This window comes from Myotis yumanensis, unplaced genomic scaffold (genome assembly GCF_028538775.1).
Source record: "Myotis yumanensis isolate MYYU_CA2020_CCGP unplaced genomic scaffold, mMyoYum1.0.hap1 SCAF_3, whole genome shotgun sequence".
NCBI lineage: Eukaryota > Metazoa > Chordata > Mammalia > Chiroptera > Vespertilionidae > Myotis > Myotis yumanensis.
Window position 1 is genome coordinate 32,476,190 of NW_027223754.1, and position 18,046 is coordinate 32,494,235.

Genomic DNA, 18,046 nt, shown 5'->3' on the forward strand with positions numbered 1-18,046 from the left:
ATGAAAAAAAAAACACCCTACAAATGCAAAATCAACATTATTTAACATTCTTGCATGTTGAATAATTTAAGTAAGAAAATTTCAACTTATTTCTTAAGCATTTTTTTAAATCCAGTATTATGCACACCAACTAAGTTTTGCTAATGAATATCAAATACCTCAGTCACAGAGGTGATGAGGAAATTTCTGTTTCATGAAAAATCAAGGAAAGATAAGGCATACATGATGGATGTCATTCTTTATAGAATATAAAGGAATCTTTTCCTAGTGCCCAAGTCTGGTTTAGCTTCAATCTATACTGAGCTTTTACATATGATTCCTCATGTTCTTTGTTTAAAAATTCATGATTAAATTTGAAGAGAAGGTCAAAAAAAGTCAGAGGCAAAGGTAAAATGAATCAGGCTTCAGGGATATGTCAATATACTGTAATTGGAAGGGGTGCCTTTCAATGAATTTAGAAACACTAAAAATAAACCTGCATGTATCCTAAAAGTGGTACTTCTTGTGTTGTCACCTAGTCTACCTCTCAAGCAAGGCCCTGTCCCATGTGGAGCGTGCTTCCCTAAAAGTTCAGAAACGTGACAGTGGTAATAGTCTCAGCTCCTTTTCTAGTCTATTTCTGTTTATTAAATAGGAAACCAGATAATAGTGTGGACTGCAAAAGTCACCTTGCTTCAAGCAAGCAAACAAACATACAAAAGATAGGCTTGACTAGAAACTGTAATGATTAAGCAAGTGGCAAAAATTACTGAGTAAGTACATCCTCCATATCTTTGGACTCAATGAAATAAATCCTTATTTTAAAAGAAACAATAACCACAATGACCAAATGATCTGCACTCTGTGTCTCTCCTCCCCTCCTCCCCTTCTCCCTCTCTGTTTTTCTGTACTACTAAGATCAGACCACATTGGTTTTCTGGTTTTCCTCGTTACTTAAAATAATGTAATCTAATAGGCAAAAGATCGGCAGACAATACAAAGTAGGACTTTTCTGCAATGAATAAATGAAGAAGAGTCAAAACACTATCCTGTGTCTCACACTTTCTTAGATTACTGCTCAACAGTTATCTGAAAACTAGTGTCCTAGTGCACAGATTTGTGCACATTGGAAAGAAATTAATTAGAAGAAATATTTTAATATTGCTATTTGCCCCTTCTCTATAATGGAAGTGTCAACCAAATTCACAATCGACAATGACAGATCGAAATACATACGTACAATTGGCACCAGCGAGAGCTTTGTATGTATCGCGCATGTGCGAGTCAACTAGCCTTTTATAGATGTAGAATAAACTTGCTTAATTAGACCTGCTTTCTAATTTAGCTAAACTTTTTCCAGCCCAGTGAAGCACCCCAACTTCTCTTTCAGGTAATTGTCAGCAACACAGCAAAAAAATATCAACACAAAGCAGAATATTATTGTAGATCACACAGAGAGAACAAAGGGTAAAATATTTAACTGCAGCAGTGTTTGACTATATTCTGCTCAGTGAGAAAACCTGAAGTCATTTTCAAGTTCCACTATTTCTTACTTCTTTTCAGTTGGGTCAAATTTCTAAACTTTCTAGATCTCCATTTTCCGACTAATGAAAAGAAAATAGGATTCTACCAAGTCTCCTATCTACCTACTCCAGGACTTCTGTGAGGATCAAATGAGATGAGGCACAAGAAAATGCTTCACAAACATTTAGTTAAAGTGTAAAGTGTTTGCACATAGCTATAAAGCAAGTAGTGATCCTGGGCTGAAGAAACTGCAGGGAGGCTAGTCGCCAGGGAGAGAAAGCCTGGTGTTGCTATGTGACGTCATTACCCAGCGCCCACAGTGACCATTTCCGGGCTGGGCTGGGCTGGGCTGTGGGCCACATTTTGTGCCATGGGATCTCGGCAGCATTGGCAGCAATTTGGTGGGCTGTCACTCTGGGGTGGTAGCGGGGCCTGTGTCCCACTTATGGGAAGCCGAGTGTTGCTTTGTCAGCACCAGGTCCTCAGTGCTGTTTCTTTGTAAATGGCCAGTGTGTATCATGGCAGCTCCTGCATTGAGTGTCTGGCCCCTGGTGGTCTGTGTGTGTCATAGCGACCGGTCTGACGGTCAGAGGGACACTTAGCATATTAACCTTTTATATATATAGATATGTAGAAAACAGAACTATGTCAATATTTTGCACATCTAGATGTTGTAAACATTAAAAATTGACTCTAATTTAGATACTATAAAAGCAAATTTAAAATCCTGTATAAATAATACATTACATACTATCTTGCCATGTTAAACTATTCAGAATTTACAATTACAAAAAGAATTATAATTTTACAAACAAATGAGAATGGTGAGTCAAGACATATAAAATGCTTGGTTGCATTATAGTGTAGTAGTGATTGCAGCATTAATCCTTAGCTATGTGAAGAACTAATATACCTGAACTGAGACAACCTTTTCAGGAATGTGTCCTTTGGGGCTATGATTTACCTGTTAAATGGTGTTTTGTTTTTTAAAAACAGAAAAATTTCCAAGAAAATGTTTCTATCTTTTCAGGAGCATGGCATATTACAAATATTAATATGGTAAACACAGAAGTGGAATGACTTGACATTTGGTCACAGTGATGTTGTGTTACCCAAAATAGTACTGGAGGCAAACTATTAGGTAAATTTGAGAGATTCACTGCCAACTTTAAGATAGGAATTTAGTCATTAAATATCATTTATCCTATTTTAGGGAAACTTCGATCGTATGAAACCGGTTAAACACTTAACTATATTTAAATGCATTTTACATTAAATTTATTGATCCAGCTGCCACCTGATTAATGGCATGAAATAAAACTCCCTGTGATTTCAATGCCCCTCCTACCCTATAGCACTCTCATCACTTCCATGGCTATGCAGCAGCATATTGGGACCACACCACCCAGAGGAACTCACAGAAGTCCACAGGTGGAGGGAATGTGTACTTTAAAAAATACCTGTAAGAAAATCTGATACAACCTATTGCCCTTTCCCTATATCAACGCAATAAAAAATCATTACTACAAATTGATTTATTTTCCCCCCAAATTAGCCCATTATTCAGTCTCATTTGTTAAGTAATCCTATCTCATTTTTCTTAGATTCTCTATCATATATTCACTTCTAACAGACATCATTTTATAATCATGGCTTAAAAATATTTCAGTATTTCTGCCTGACACATATAGTGCTCATCATTGCTTCAAGTTTTTGTCTGATATATTTAATCTTTAGCTCCTAAGGTTATGAACAGTTTCATTTTTGTACTAAAGTAGAACCTTGTGTTTTCAAGTCATCAAAGATTCTTAGATTATCACATACCCAAGGTTATAAAAAAGGGGTTTGTAATAAAATGTCTCTAGAGATTATATATGTGTAATAAAAAAACATTTAAGCTTCAAACTAAGAAGAAGATAACATTTTTATTTGTATTGGACAAAAAGACTTAGCAACTTTGAAATATTTAATACATTGGAAGCTATAGTCTAGAGTATAGCTGACAGTGAAGATAGGCAACTATAGAAGATTAAGGGATTAAAGAGTTAAAAGGACACACACAAGTGACATCCCTACAGGATTAAGAGACTGAGATGACAACAGGGAAGCAACAAGATGTAGCAATAGAGGAAATATAAATAGTACAGCAGTTGAGCCCAGTGATAGAACTGCCAGATTATACCAGAGAGAAGATGAAGCAATGGATGTTCCATCAGCAAGTCCAACCAGAAATTACAAGTCAAAAATGGAAGATGGCTTTAAGATAAAGCCTCTCACATACAAAAGCTAAAATGCATATAGAATTTTATAGAATGACTAGAGGCCCAGTGCACAAAATTTGTGCACTCAGGGGTGGCGTCCCTCAGCCCCCCTGCACCCTCTTGCAGTCCAGGAACCCTTAAGTGATGTCCGACTGACAGCTTTGGCCCGTGCCCTGTGGGGAGGGGGCTTAAGCCGTCACTTGGACAGTCTTAGCACTGCCACGGAGGTGGAAGAGGCTCCTCCTCACCAGCCATGAGCCCAGCTTCTGATGCACTGACCACCAGGGGGAAGCTCCTGCATTGAGCGTCTGCCCCCTGATGGTCAGTGCACATCATAGTGACCAGTCATTCCGCTGTCCAGTCAATTTGCATATTAGCCTTTTATTATATAGGATTATGGGAGTGTATGTGTGTGTATGAGAGAGAACCAGTATTTTGTGCTAATACCATTATCTGAATCTCACTGATTATAATTCACCTGATTACCACAGCCATCAGATCAGGAAGTTTAATTTAAAAATTGGTGTTGTTATATACAACAAAGTCTACATGTTGTATACATGTGTAATATTCTAGTATAATCTAACTTGTCTATTCTTTAGAAAAAAATTTAATTTTTTTCCTCCCACAGAGGTTTTTGTTTACTCTCCCAACTTAATGAAACAAAGAGTATCTTCTAGTTGCTATTTCTCCAGGTAGGATCTTTAAACAAATAATTAAGGTAAAACGAGGCCATTAGGCTGGGCCGAATCTAATCAGACTGATGTCCTTCTAAGAGGAAGGGATTAGAACACAGATTCACATGGAAGGAAGGGTGACTGTGTGAAAACACAGAAAGGTGACCATCTGCAAGCCAAAGAGAAAGGCCTCAGAAGAAAGCAAACCTGCTGACATCTTGATCTTGAATTTCTAGCCTTCAGAATTGTGAGAAAATAAATCTCTGTTGAGCCACCAAGCCTGTGGTAGTTTGTTATGGCAGCCTCAGCAAACTAAGACAACTGCTGTCACACCAGCCTTGTGTTCTGAAGGCTCTCCCAGGCTTCTCTGGGTCTTTCCCCTTTTTCCCTTGCAGGCGTTTCCCCCAAAAATTCTGGCACAATTAATCTTATTTTGGTATCTGCTTTGCTGTGAACCCAAACTAACATAGGCTCCTTGAGATGAGAAATCAACCAAAATACACCTGTTATGGACTGGATTGTGTAATCCCAAAATTCACCTGTAAAAGTCCTAATGCTCAATGTGACTATATTTGGAGATAGGACCTTTTTAGGAGGTGATAAAGGTTAAGGAAGGTCATAAGAGTGGGACCCCAATCCAATAGGGCTGGTATCCTTATAAGAAGAGACTTCAGAGAGCTCTGGTGTAGAGGACATGAGAGATGGTGGCTGTCTGCAAGCCAGAAAGAGGCCTCACCAGAAACTTATTTTGCTGGAACCTTGATGTGGGGCTTCTGGTTTCCAGAACTATGAGAAAATTAATTCCTGTTAAAGCATTGTGCTATGGCAGCCCAAGCAGAAGAATATAACACCTTTCCTGCTTAAGACTGTCCCACAAGGTAAAAAAGGAAAAGGAAATCCTCCGCAAATTGTACCCCGTTGTCACCCAGCTCACACCCTTCCTGTGTTTTGGAAGAAGGCAATCCATCTTACCTTCTCTAGAGTTTCCAAAAGCGTAAAGCATGCTACTCCCTGTCATTTTTCCAACTTGAAAAGGAAATTCAGAGCATAAACCCAAAGCCCCTAAATTCTCAGGTTTAACTATAAGCCCTGTCTTCCTAAAATTCAAATTAAACATAAAACTGTGTTTGTGATCTTCCTTTTATTAAATCAAGAAGGTAATCTTGTTTTCTTATAGAATTAGTTTAAAATGAGAAGGAAATCAAGGCAATTATAAAATCTATGTTGTCCCAGGGTATTTGAAAATGGCTGCTAGAACCACTCAGCTGGAGTGAGCTGGAATTATGGCTTCTAAATCATGCACCAATTCTGCATGACGCAGCTCATTTATCAGACACATTTCTTGCTTGTAGATGCTTCCTGTGAGAGTTTGGTCATGGATTATGATGTACGGGTATTTCCTTTTCTCATATGTGCACACATTGCTAAATATATCAGAATGATCTGTGTTTCTTATATTCAGGGGCTACTACAGTGCAAGGAGGAAGAAAAGGAAAGGAAGTTTCTACTATGAGTTTACCACAAACCAGCAACTCTGCTTACTACAGAAAGTAGCTGAAGACATAATCTTATCCCAAGTTGTACAATGTAGGAAAGATAAGACATTTGTATTAGGAATTATATTCAAAGGCAGATATGAATAAAGGATAGATACATGAGTAAAATGCCTATGAGAGTACAGAGGAGAAGTATTCTTCTTTCAGTTTAGGAAATCAGGGAAGATTCCTGAAGGACAAACTATTTAATTCAGGCCTTGAAAGATGAATAGTCTATAGATATTTTGAGATGAAGATAAGGATAAGAAATGGAGTGAGGAAACACAGAGGACAGGAAGCCAGCTTTTATAGTCAAAGCATGGCAACATTTCTATCAGACCAAATTCATCATGTTCACAGGGATGATTGTGACATTTGAGACAGGGCAATGTCTCAAATGCACTAAATGAACTAAAGAATGTAACAAACATGCTGGGGTAAGAATCAGAGAACCATCAGAATCGAACTAAATCCCCAGCATGCATCAGAATCACCTGGAGAGATTGTTAGAGCCCAGATTCCCAGGCTCACTCCTAGAGTTTCTGATTCAGCAGGTATGGGGTGTGGCCCAGGAATCTGAATTTCCAATCAACAACCAAGTGATGGCAATACTGCTCTCCTGATATCCTTGTCTATGATGCAAAAAATAGAGACAAAATAATTTGGGAATATTAAAATTATGGAGGGCCATGAATGGCAACTAAGTTGTAGGAAGAATAAGTCTCTGAAGACAAATGCCTAACTACCTTCCTACTATTCTATTCAAAACTCAAAAAGAGAGAAACAAAAGCAGCTGCATTGCTTTAGAAATCTCTTCTGACCCTCATGCAGGAGGATCAGAGAAAGCCCCTCTAGTTATGTGACATTGGAACAGAAAGAGGTAAATGAATGATCCCTGGAGAATACAGATAAAATGTCAAAAGACTGTGAGACAAGAGAAGGGGAAGCGTTTTTGAGAAAAGGTAAGAAAGCTGGAGGGGATCAGGAAGAGCATCTGAGAAGGAGCATGGGAGTAAGTAAGATCAGTTAATTGGCTGGAGTAGGGCAGGAGAGGGAGCAGATGTCGTAGGGTCTCAGTGTCTGTGACTAGGGCTTCAGATCCATTCCCAGTGAGCCAAAATGATGTAGAGCAGGGGTCCTCAAACTACGGCCCGTGGGCCACATGCAAATACAAATATTGTATTTGTTCCCATTTTGTTTTTTTACTTCAAAATAAGATATGTGCAGTGTGCATAGGAATTTGTTCATAGTCTTTTTTTAAACTATAGTCCGGCCCTCCAATGGTCTGAGGGACAGTGAACTGGACCCCTGTTTAAAAAGTTTGAGGACCCCTGATGTAAATGGTACGGTTAGGAGTGGGGTGATGTTGCAGGAGACTACTTCCACTAAACAGGCAAGAGATGATGATGGCTTAGACAAGAGTGCCACAGCACTGGTGAGAGATGGTCAGATTATGAAGACTAGGAGGTAGAGCCAATAGAATATATTCAAGGATCAAACGAGAGTGTGAGAGAGACATAAAGGAGTCAAGAAAGACTCCAAAATGTTTGACATGAATAACTGGGAGAATGGAGTCATTCACTGAGTTGGAAACATGGAGGAGAAGATTGTCTTGTCTGGGACAATCAAGTGTATGACGGTGAGCAGGTCTGTATATGATGTCACAGGACATGCTGTAGAGAACTCTTACATGCAGGGAAAAGTTCTTGGCTAGGAATAAAAATTAGAGTTTATAGTATACACATGTCATGGGAGGTAATTTCTAGAGAGGGAAGATAGATAGAGAAGAGCTCTAAATTCTTGGGATATTATGGTGTTCAAAGTTTGAAAAGTTGAGCAGCATCCTGCAAAGAAGACTGAAAAGGAGGGACCAGTGAGTTAGATATAACCAAGGAGAGAGAACAGGTCCAGAAGTCAAGTGACGAAAGTCAAACTGAGGAGGAAGACATGATCAAGGGTGTCATGTGTGCTTTTAGTTGCCTGTGATGGGGATGAAGAAATATCTGAGAACTTGGCAACAAGGAGATCCTTGATGAGGGTAAGAGAAGGTAGCAGGTTTGGTTGTATCAATGGGAGAAAACCTAATAGGAGTGTTTTCAGAGACAATGGAGGTGAGAATTAGGACACAGTGAGTATAAACAACTTGTTCTGAGGAGTTGTTTTATGAAATGAAAAGGAGTTTATTTTTCCTTTTACTTTTAAAGATATTGCAGCATTTTTCATCCATGGAAATGACCCTGTGCTGTGGATAATGAAGGGGGCAACTGGAAGAATGATGATCTTGAGAAGGTTAGAGGGAGTCCATTTACTGGGTAAATTGGAACCTCATTGCCAATATGCTACTTTATAAAGCAGAATTTGTAAAATTCTCTTTCCTAGACATTTTCTGTGTATTGAAAAACCTCAGAAAAAAAACTCTGAACTCCGTTCTATTCGTGCATGCAGTAAATGACTTCTCTGATCTTACAAATGACAAATCCACGTTTCCCTGTAAAACGTTTTACTTTGGCGTGTATTACAGTCATACTGTCAAAGGCATATATGATCTACAGATTGTTGTGCGACTGCCCTGGTGCACTAAGCAGCAATCTGGGACTCTGACAGATTGTGCCTATTTCCCATAAAAATTACAAGTCATTTTTTTTCTCTTTTTTTCTTAGACTGTCCTGAGCACAATGAATCAGAAAACTCTTGGTTTACACCAGCAGCAATACTGTCTAAAATTTGATGGATCAGAGCACTTAGCTGCAGCATTAATTCAGTGAACTCAAATGTTTGTTTTTTTTCAGTTTCAATTTAATCAAACTGAAATTGTGTGCAGAGTAGAAATTACAGATTTCATGTTGTGCCATTAATTTTTATAGACATTCACCTCAGTCAAAAGAAAACATGTCTAAGAAATAACATCATAGGGAGCAAGAAATTGACATAGAGAAGTGAAACTGTACAACCATGAGACATTTCATTGAACATACCAGAAACCCCATCTGCCTTCCTCTTCCCTAAAATATGAAAACTAATGGGTTAAAATTTTTTAAAAAGAGAGAAAAAAATGTGCTTTTTAATCCAATGTTTCTCCTCCACACATTTTCTTATATTAACGTAATAAAAGTTATAAAAATGTAAGGAATGACATCTAAAATATTAGTTAATATTTTATGCTCTTGCCCCTATGTTGCCATTCCTTTGGACAACCTGAAAAAGGCCTAGATCATTATCTGTGGGGAGGAAAGAGGTAGCAGCATCCACACTGGGAATCTGGAGATTCACAAAACCTACAATGCTCATGGACAACTAACACATTTTGGTAAAAACACATCCTCTCTCTCTTACACTCAAACTGGAAAGCTCTCTACATGCACTCAAGGTCTCTGCAGAATGATGTTGACCTCCTCAACCCCAATCAGATCCAATTACTTGCAGTTCTGAAATATTACACTCTTGCAGGAAGTCAGGCCTTTGACAAACTGTAGCTTCAGTTTCCTGACATAGAAGAGACAAGAAGGGACATTTCCTTTGTCCCTTTCACCTCCCACTCCACTCCAACTGCACTGCCCTGGCCACCCATCTACCTTCTGCTACAGACATTAAATACTGATGGCTTTCTTCGCAGCCTCTCCTTCTACCAGGTCGCAGATATCAGGCTCTATTTCTCGTGATATCCCCAATGCTTAGCCTACCTCTTGGCATGCTTAAAAGAGTGAGCCCTTAATTTTGAGTGAACGAATGAATGAAATGTGTTGAACGTTGATATGCTCATGTCACCACTCACTAGGTGCTATTACAATTTATTTGTAAAAACTAAGAGAAATAGAATGGCATGCTGAAGATGAGGAGGCTGAAGTAAATAAATACTGGTTTCAACGCTTTAAAAAATGTCCTGACTTTTCATTTACAAGAGCATCAGGAAAAATAATTTACCCTTCAGTCAATTATTAATTCCAAGCACTTATACTAACCTCCAGGGCAGTTTAGATTTAAGAGGACACTGTTAATGAGTGTTCACAATTGCCCAAAACGTATTCACTGACTTGACTTGACCAAATTCTACTCAGCCTTCTCTCTTCCCTGCAGGCTCATCCTCATGTTTAAGCATTATGGTGCTGGAAATCTTCCCTTAACAGTTCACTCCAAAAATAATCCAGCCACAGGCAGAAAGATGTCCCATTAACCCACCCAACCATGCTGTCTGCGCACCCAAGCCTCGCTGCTGTGGCTTGGCTTCTCCGCTGCAGCCGGACCAAAGGCCTGGGTCCTGGGTGCCAGAAGAACCGGTGCCAGCAGCCAGGGGAAGGAAGGCCTATTGCGCAAATCTTGGTGCAACGGGCCTCTAGTTTCCAAATAAGGTCATATGTGTAGGTTCCGGTGGATAGTAATGTTGGGGGGAAACACTATTTAATTCAGTAAGTACCTCATAGGATTATTTTGGAGATTAAATTTTAAAATGCATATAAAATCTTTAGAGAAATGACTGGCACATCTATGTATATAAAAGCCTAAGCAATCGAACTACTGGTCGACCTGTCGCTATGACATGCACTGACCACCAGGGGGCAGATGCTCAATGTAGGAGCTGCCCCCTGGTGGTCAGTGCGCTCTGTGGGAGCGCTGCTCAGCTGACCAACCCGTTCTGGCAGCCCACCAACCTGGCAGCAACCACTCGCTCCTTCAGTAGTCCTGTGGTCCAATCTCCAGAGAATGGGCCAGGCACCATCCCGTCGGTCTGGCGCATCTGGCACAATCCTAACAACACTGCAGGCCTCCTGGAAGTTGGCCTCAGGCACTGCCGCTGCTTCCCCTCCTGAGGTGCTCTACAAGGAAGAAATGGTATAAAAGTGGCTGCCAGGTGGATCCTGACAACCTGCGCAAACATCAGCGGGACAGATCTGGATCCCGGTCTGGCAAGGGTGTCCCACCGCCTGCCTGGAGGGCCTCCCCCACCCCCCTCAAGACAGGCACTAGAGCAGGGCTCCCATGAGCCTCTCCCAATCAGGACTGAGTGGGCGCAAGACTGCAGCAAGCACAGCGGGGCTGGAATGAGCAGGAGAGGCAGGCAGGAGTGGCAGGCAGTGTTGAACTGCTGGTTTCAGCCTGATCCCCACAGGCCACCCCGAGGGACCCCACTCATGCACGAATTTGTGCACCGGGCCTCTAATATTTATATATACATATATATGTGGCATATGTGTGTGTGTGTGTGTGTGTGTGTGTCTGTGTGTCTGTGTGTCTGTGTGTGTGTGTGTGTGTGTGTGTGTGTGTGTGTGTGTGTGAGAGGGGACACATATATGTGTATGTGTATACAGCAGTCCCCCCTTATGTGTAGGAGATACATTCCAAGATCCTCAGTGGATGCCTCAAACCACAAACAATACTAAACCCTATATATACTCTGTTTTTTCCTATACATAAATACCTATGATAAAGTCTAATTTATAAATTATGCACTGTAAGAGACCAACAGCTGATAATAACATAGGACAGTTATAACAATGTACTGTAATAAAAGTTCTGTGAGTGGGGTCACTCATTTCGGGGGATCTCTTGCAGAATGAAGTCTTCACACAGGCTCAATGCTCTCTGGTGCAACATAATGTCAATTGGAACATGTTTTCTGTTCTTGTCTTCCACTCACAAATGTAATGCCTTTTTCATCTTAACTAAGCACTTGTTATGCACTGTGGCCGCAACTTGCAGTTTGAGGTGTGACAGCAAAAGTAGCATGAATTTGTTTTTCCTTCTTCACAATTTCACAGGTAGCAGATTTGTTCTGACCATAGAGCTTAGCAACTTCAGAATAACATGTTTTTCTTTCCTTATTAGGATGAAACTACACCTTTTCACTTTCAGGAAGCACTTTACAGTTTCTCTCTGGCATATTTGACTTGCCAGCATGCCTACTCTTAGTTTGGGGCCATTATTAAGTAAAATAAGGGTTACCTGAACACAAGCACTGCAATATTGTGAATGGCTGATCTGAAAACTGAAATGCCTACCAAGTGCCTAATGTGCTGTGTGGAAATGTTGGATAAAGGGATTACTCACATTCCAGGTAAGAGAAAAGGGACTGTGTAAGATTTGATCACACTACTCGGGATGGTAAAACTTATGAATTGTTTATTTCTGGAATTTTCCATTTAATATTTTCAGACTGTGGTTGACCTCCATAATTGTACCATGGAAAGTAAAACCATGAATATGAATAAGTGGGGGCCACATTACATATGTGTGTGTGTATGTATATTCACACATTGTCCCAGCAGAAGAGAAAAAATTTTTTAAATGCTGTGAATTTTTTATATTAAAATGCGAATTTTTCCTTTGCAATCCATTTCCAAAGGAACCATCCAATTTCTGTTTTTCCTCATCTCATGGTTATAGTAATGCCCTGGGCTTACATGCCTATCTTCAGTCTTTTCCTCCTAAGTTTCATTATAATTTATATGATTGCCCCAACAGTCCAATACCTATGCTTGTGTCACATATGAAACCCTACTGTGATCATCTTTGAACCACATGCCAGTCACAGTTATTAGTTAGCCACTCTTTACTGCTTCAAAATTATCCCTTAATTCCATTTCAAATCATAAGAGTAGCTAACATTTATTATGCATGTAACAATATGTGACAGATGTCATTAGAAGTTCCTGGCATGTATTATCTAACTAATCCTCATAGCTGCTTATGAGAGAGGTTTGCCTCTACCTCAACCTTATTTGCAGGATAAGAAGGCGCAGCAAAGCCTGGTGGGCATGGCTCAATGGTTGAGCGTCAACCTATGAACCAGGAGATCAGGGTTGATTCCAGGTAAGAGCACATGCCTGGGTTGCAGGCTCAATCCCCAGTAAGGGGCATGCGGGAGGTGGCCAATCAATGATTCTCTCTCATCACTGATGTTTCTATTTCTCTCCCTCCCTTCCTCTCAGAAATCAATAAAAATTATATTTTAAAAAAAGAAGGTACAGCAGAGAAAGCACCCTGTCCAGGCACACAGCTCATCAGTATTAGTGTAGGGATGGAACCCATACCCCAGCTGAGTTAGAACCCTGAATGTTGACTCCCAGTGATGCTTCTATCCTGATGCTCTCCTGTCAGAAACCTGCTTTTCTAGGCCTCAGTTCCAGGACTCCAGCTGCTTTTCACATCTAAAAAGTCCCTTTCTCTTTTCCTACCAAACTCTAACACATTCCCACAGAGCAGTTTCTGATTCATATCATCCCCACTCCACCCCAATGAATAAATGACATGCTACAATTCCTTTTAAATGGATCAATTTCTACTTTGTTTTATAATTTTTTTAATTGATTTATAGAGAGAGAGAAGGAAAGAGAGTTGGAAACATCTATGTGAGAGAAACATCATAGATCAACTGCCTCCTACACGCCCCCTACTGGTGATCGAGCCTGTAACCCAGGCATGTGCCCTGACTGGGAATGAACCATGACTTCCTGGTTCTTAGGTCGATGCTTAATCACTGAACCACCCCAGCCAGGCTGTTTGTTTTTTAAAAGATGGTGTGTCATTCCATTAAGATTAGAAAGGCTCTTGAAGCACATTCTCTCCCTCTTTCTCTCTCTCTCTCTCCTTTTCAATTACTCTCACAGACCCTGGTAAAGTTGTGATTAAATAGCAGGCAGTTAAAATAATTAATACTTCTCAGGAATATGAATTTGGTATTGGTGAACTATTAAGCCACTCATTAAATTCATACAGAATCCCTCAGAATATAAATGCACTTAATTTCCAACTCTTTATGATTCTATGACTGGTGTAGAAATGGGAACATTTAATTACCTAGCAGCTGTTACCTATTAATTGACAGCATCATGGTCCAGTGAACCTAGCTCTGTGACATTCAGAACCACCCAGGGTTGCTGGATTCAGCATGTACATGAGCTATACACACCTAGCCTTCCAAACAGATCTCTGATGTGGACATTGTCTGTAACTGAAAAGCTCATGCTTTTCTCTAAAAATCTAGAAGTGGTCCTTTTGTTCCTGTGTCTACCCCATTAAACATCTCCTCTGAACTACATCTTCCCACAGCCTCTCCCTCTTCTGCCAAGTCAAAGGACCAGATTAATTTACAGCTTACCTTCAAGGATTTCTGTTGCTGTGTAACTGAGACGTTAACAAGAGAGGGGTGATTCTGATTAACTGCCATTCCCCTCACTCTGCTCAGGCTTGGTGCTGCTCTAGAACATGGGCGAGGCAGACAACAGTATACTATGTACTACTGTCTTTTCACTGGGAATGTTCTTTCCCCCTATTTCTTCCTTAAACACAGGATACTGCTTTATATTTCCTTCACAACCCCAGGTATCTAATACACAAGACATGGATATTTGTTAAATCCAACTCTTTTGGATATATAGTTTACATATATCCAATGTCAAGTATATTATGCTCCTAGTTTTGTGGTCTAGAAATATTTTCCCTTGTAGAAAACTTAACACACACCACACTCTATGATGTCCACAACACGTGCATGTAGGGAACCAGGATTGGGTAGCTGGTTGTTTTGACCACTGTCCCAAGAGTGGCAGAGCCTGGGTTTCAGTCTCTATGGGGCATCAGCTTAAATCCCCTTATTGATTGTCACATTCCCTAAATGCCACTTTGTGCAGCTGGTTATGGGGAAGTGAGGGAGAGAGAATGAGGCTGCCTGCAGTAGAAATCTATACCAGATACACTAGGAAAACAGTGCCAGAACAGCTGGGCCATCCTCATAAAGGCAGCGTTAAGTAAATAGTAGCCCTGGAAAAATATAATTGACTCCATTTTCATTTATAGTCTAGATAATAAAATATAAATAAAGAGATAAATAAGCAAATAAATTTCTGTGGTAACCAACGACTTCAGCATTTTAACTTCTGTGCCAGCCTAGTGAATGCAATGAATGCAATGAATGCAATGAATGGGCCGGGCTAAGTATTCACAAGCTCTGAGTTTCACAGGGAGTGTCTCATGCTTCATGTATAAAATACTTAAGGAATATGTGAAATTTGTTTTTTTACCTGTGGCTACATGTTCAAGGGTGGGAGTGGATAGGGGAAAGAAAACTTGGTCCTAAAGATTTACTAAGAAATTCTAAGTGAGGAGAATTTCATCCAGCCTAACAATAGATCATCCCATATATATTTAGCATACTGCATTCGAGGCATATTCTTAGAGGACTCTGGGTTATATACAATCAGCTGACACTTCCTGTAAATTATTCCAGGGGGTACAATCATCAACACTTTACAAATGTGCACTTAAATCAACATGACATCAAGATTTCTGGGCTATAAGTCTGGGGAAGTGATTGTGATATTAACTGAAAGAGAATAGAAGGGAATTTTGATGTGGAAGGAGATGATGCTAGATATTCAATTTTGAACATGTTAAGTTAGAAATGTAAGGCCATCACAAAGGTGGGGTCTGGAACTCAGGAGAAAAGTCTGAATACAATTTGGGAATCATGGGAGTAGGAGGAGGGGAATGCAAGGGGAAAAGGTGAGGCTTTCCAGAGAGGATAGGTAGACAGAGAAGAGAGTTAGGGTCAGAGCCTTAGACCATGGGCCTGGGACCCTAGTCCTCCCAGGAAGCTGGGGCCAGAGTTCTGAGAGGTAGGAGAAGGAGACAATCTAACATTGCTGTAATTTGATATTTTCCTTTTTCCTAAGAGACTACTTAGAATATTAGGTTATAATGGAGACATACATGAAGTTTAACAGGTCTATAACCACAGGTCTACAGCCTCACTTACAAGTTCTTTGTGTGGTTGAAACAGTCCCTCAGAAAATATTTGGCATAGAAATTAACCAGTTAACTGCCACAATATTTTGAATTTAATTTAAAAAGTTCAGCTGCTTGAGTCTATAGACGCTTATGGAGTACAATTGGTTAACAAGTAAATTCCTTTAAACTGCAAAATAAGAGAGTGGGGGAGAAGGTGGGGGGGTGCTAATCAGGGAAAGAGGAGGAAAAACATGAAAGCATAAAGAGAATCAGCCCCTGCCTTTGGCAACTCCCTTGAGAATGGGCAACGAACTCAACTAGGTAGGAGGAAGAAATAAAGCCAAATGGCCATGGAAGCAAATCAACTTGTGGAGTCAACGTTTTAGCTCATTTCCCATCAGAAATCAGCTTGAAAAGTGACATGTTAAATGCTGTTTCCACAAATAAAAAATAATTTAATTTTAAAAAATTAAGAGGGCAGAAGGAACCTTATCGAGGTGATGGGTAGTTATGGCCTTGATTCTAGCGATGGCTTCCCAAGTGCATGCTTATCTCCAAAGTCATCAATTTGTGCACAGTGAATGTGTACAGCTGTTTACATGTCAATCATGACTCAATAAAGAGGATTTTTTTTAAAAAAGTAATTAACTTGAGGGACAGTACGGTGTTGTGGACAAAATCATGGTTTCCAAATGCAGTTGGACTAAAGAGATTACCTGTAATGAGTTCTAAGGTTCAATACTCTCACTCTTATGATGGGGAGAATATCCTATCACATGCAGTAATATATGATTATCAGAGGAATTAAGTGACTACTAGCAGCGGTCGCCAACCTTTCGGACCTCACGGACCACCAGTGGTCCGCAAACCACCAGTTGGCGACTGCTGGAAGTACAGACAGGGCTGAGTATGCCTGCAAAGTGCTAGATAATAAAAGAATAATAAAGTCACTCCGTTGTCATTTGTAATAATTTTAATAAACATATATGGACTAATTAGTGAAAATGATTGATATTTGGGAATAGCACTTCTAACAGAGGAAACTGCATTCCCATTTAAATTTTCTCCACATATAGTTCCTTTCTGTCTCTTTAACTCTCCCAGTCAGTGTCTCCATTTCTTCTCCTCTCCTCTCCTCTCTCTCTCTCTCTCTCTCTCTCTCTCTCTCTCTCGTGCCTTTCTCCCTCTCTTTTTCTTTTACATATGACTCACAGAGAGTTGAATTAAAATCTCTAAAATAAAATATGGAAATTTCCCCATAAGATAGAAAAAAATTGAACACATTTTACATTCATTCAGTATATTAAAATGACACATTGTACACAAAAATGTCATCTCCCAGAAAAAAATAAAGCATCAAAGATACTAAATTTACACAAATATGCAACTTTTATAAAGTTAAACAAAAATCCTGAATTGCTTCTAAATGACATGCTATAAACCTTATCATGTCATCCTCTGAAATAGTGTATTTGACTATTTATACTCAGTAAGCCAATAAAAGTAATTGGAAGTAAGTTGTTGTTTTTAATTTACAAAAATACACAATCTGAAAAAAAATTTTAAATAATTACTTAAATGAAAAGGATTTGTTCTGTGGCAATATTATTTAACAATCTCGATTATATAAATGTGTACATATAACTATTTGAGTAGCTTAAAGATAAATGAAAATATAACTACCATGACTAAATGTAAACTTTTTCCTAAGTACAGTTGTAGAGAAGTAAACATATGCAAGACAGGTTATAATGCCTCCAAAGAGATTGCTTACATTTTCAATGAAATTTAATTTCTTAAATTTACAAGAAATTAATACTTTCCCTCTGATACAGAAGATATATCAGCATTAATGTGAGAGTTTCCAAGGTTGATAAAAGACTCAAAAGAAGAAATAGAAGTGGCTATTATTTCATATGTGGGTCAGTTTCAAGTACAGCATAAATATCCCATCTGTTATGAATTTGTCCTTCACAAATTGATATATTGAAGTTCTAACCCAAAGTGATGATATTTGAAGTTGGGGCCTTGGGAGGTAATTGGGGTTGGATGAAATCATGAGGATGAACCTCCATGATAACATTAGTACCCTTACAAGAAGAGAAAGAGAGACCAGAGCTTGCTCTCTTCACCATGTGGGATACAGTGAGAAGGTAGTCATCTTCAAAGTCGAAAAAGTGCTGTTAAGAACCAAACCTTGCACTCACTTCAGCAGCACATATAGTAAAATTGGAAGGATATGGAGAAGATTAGCATGGCCCTGCACAAGGATCACACCCAAGTTCATGAAGCATTTCAAATTTAAAACAAACAAACAAATCCGGTGGCATGTTGATCTTGGGCTATCCAA

The 18,046-nt window shown here is 39.5% G+C and overlaps 1 protein-coding gene and 1 non-coding gene across 3 annotated transcripts in view; one reads left to right on the forward strand and one right to left on the reverse strand.

The window, feature by feature from the left end:
- The window catches only part of MYO16 (myosin XVI), a 533,335-nt gene that overhangs the window by 383,955 nt on the left and 131,334 nt on the right, over window positions 1-18,046 (reverse strand). The window lies entirely within an intron of this gene.
- On the forward strand, window positions 17,896-18,001 carry LOC139007803 (U6 spliceosomal RNA). The gene has a single exon (XR_011470962.1). It is a non-coding gene; the product is annotated as a U6 spliceosomal RNA (small nuclear RNA).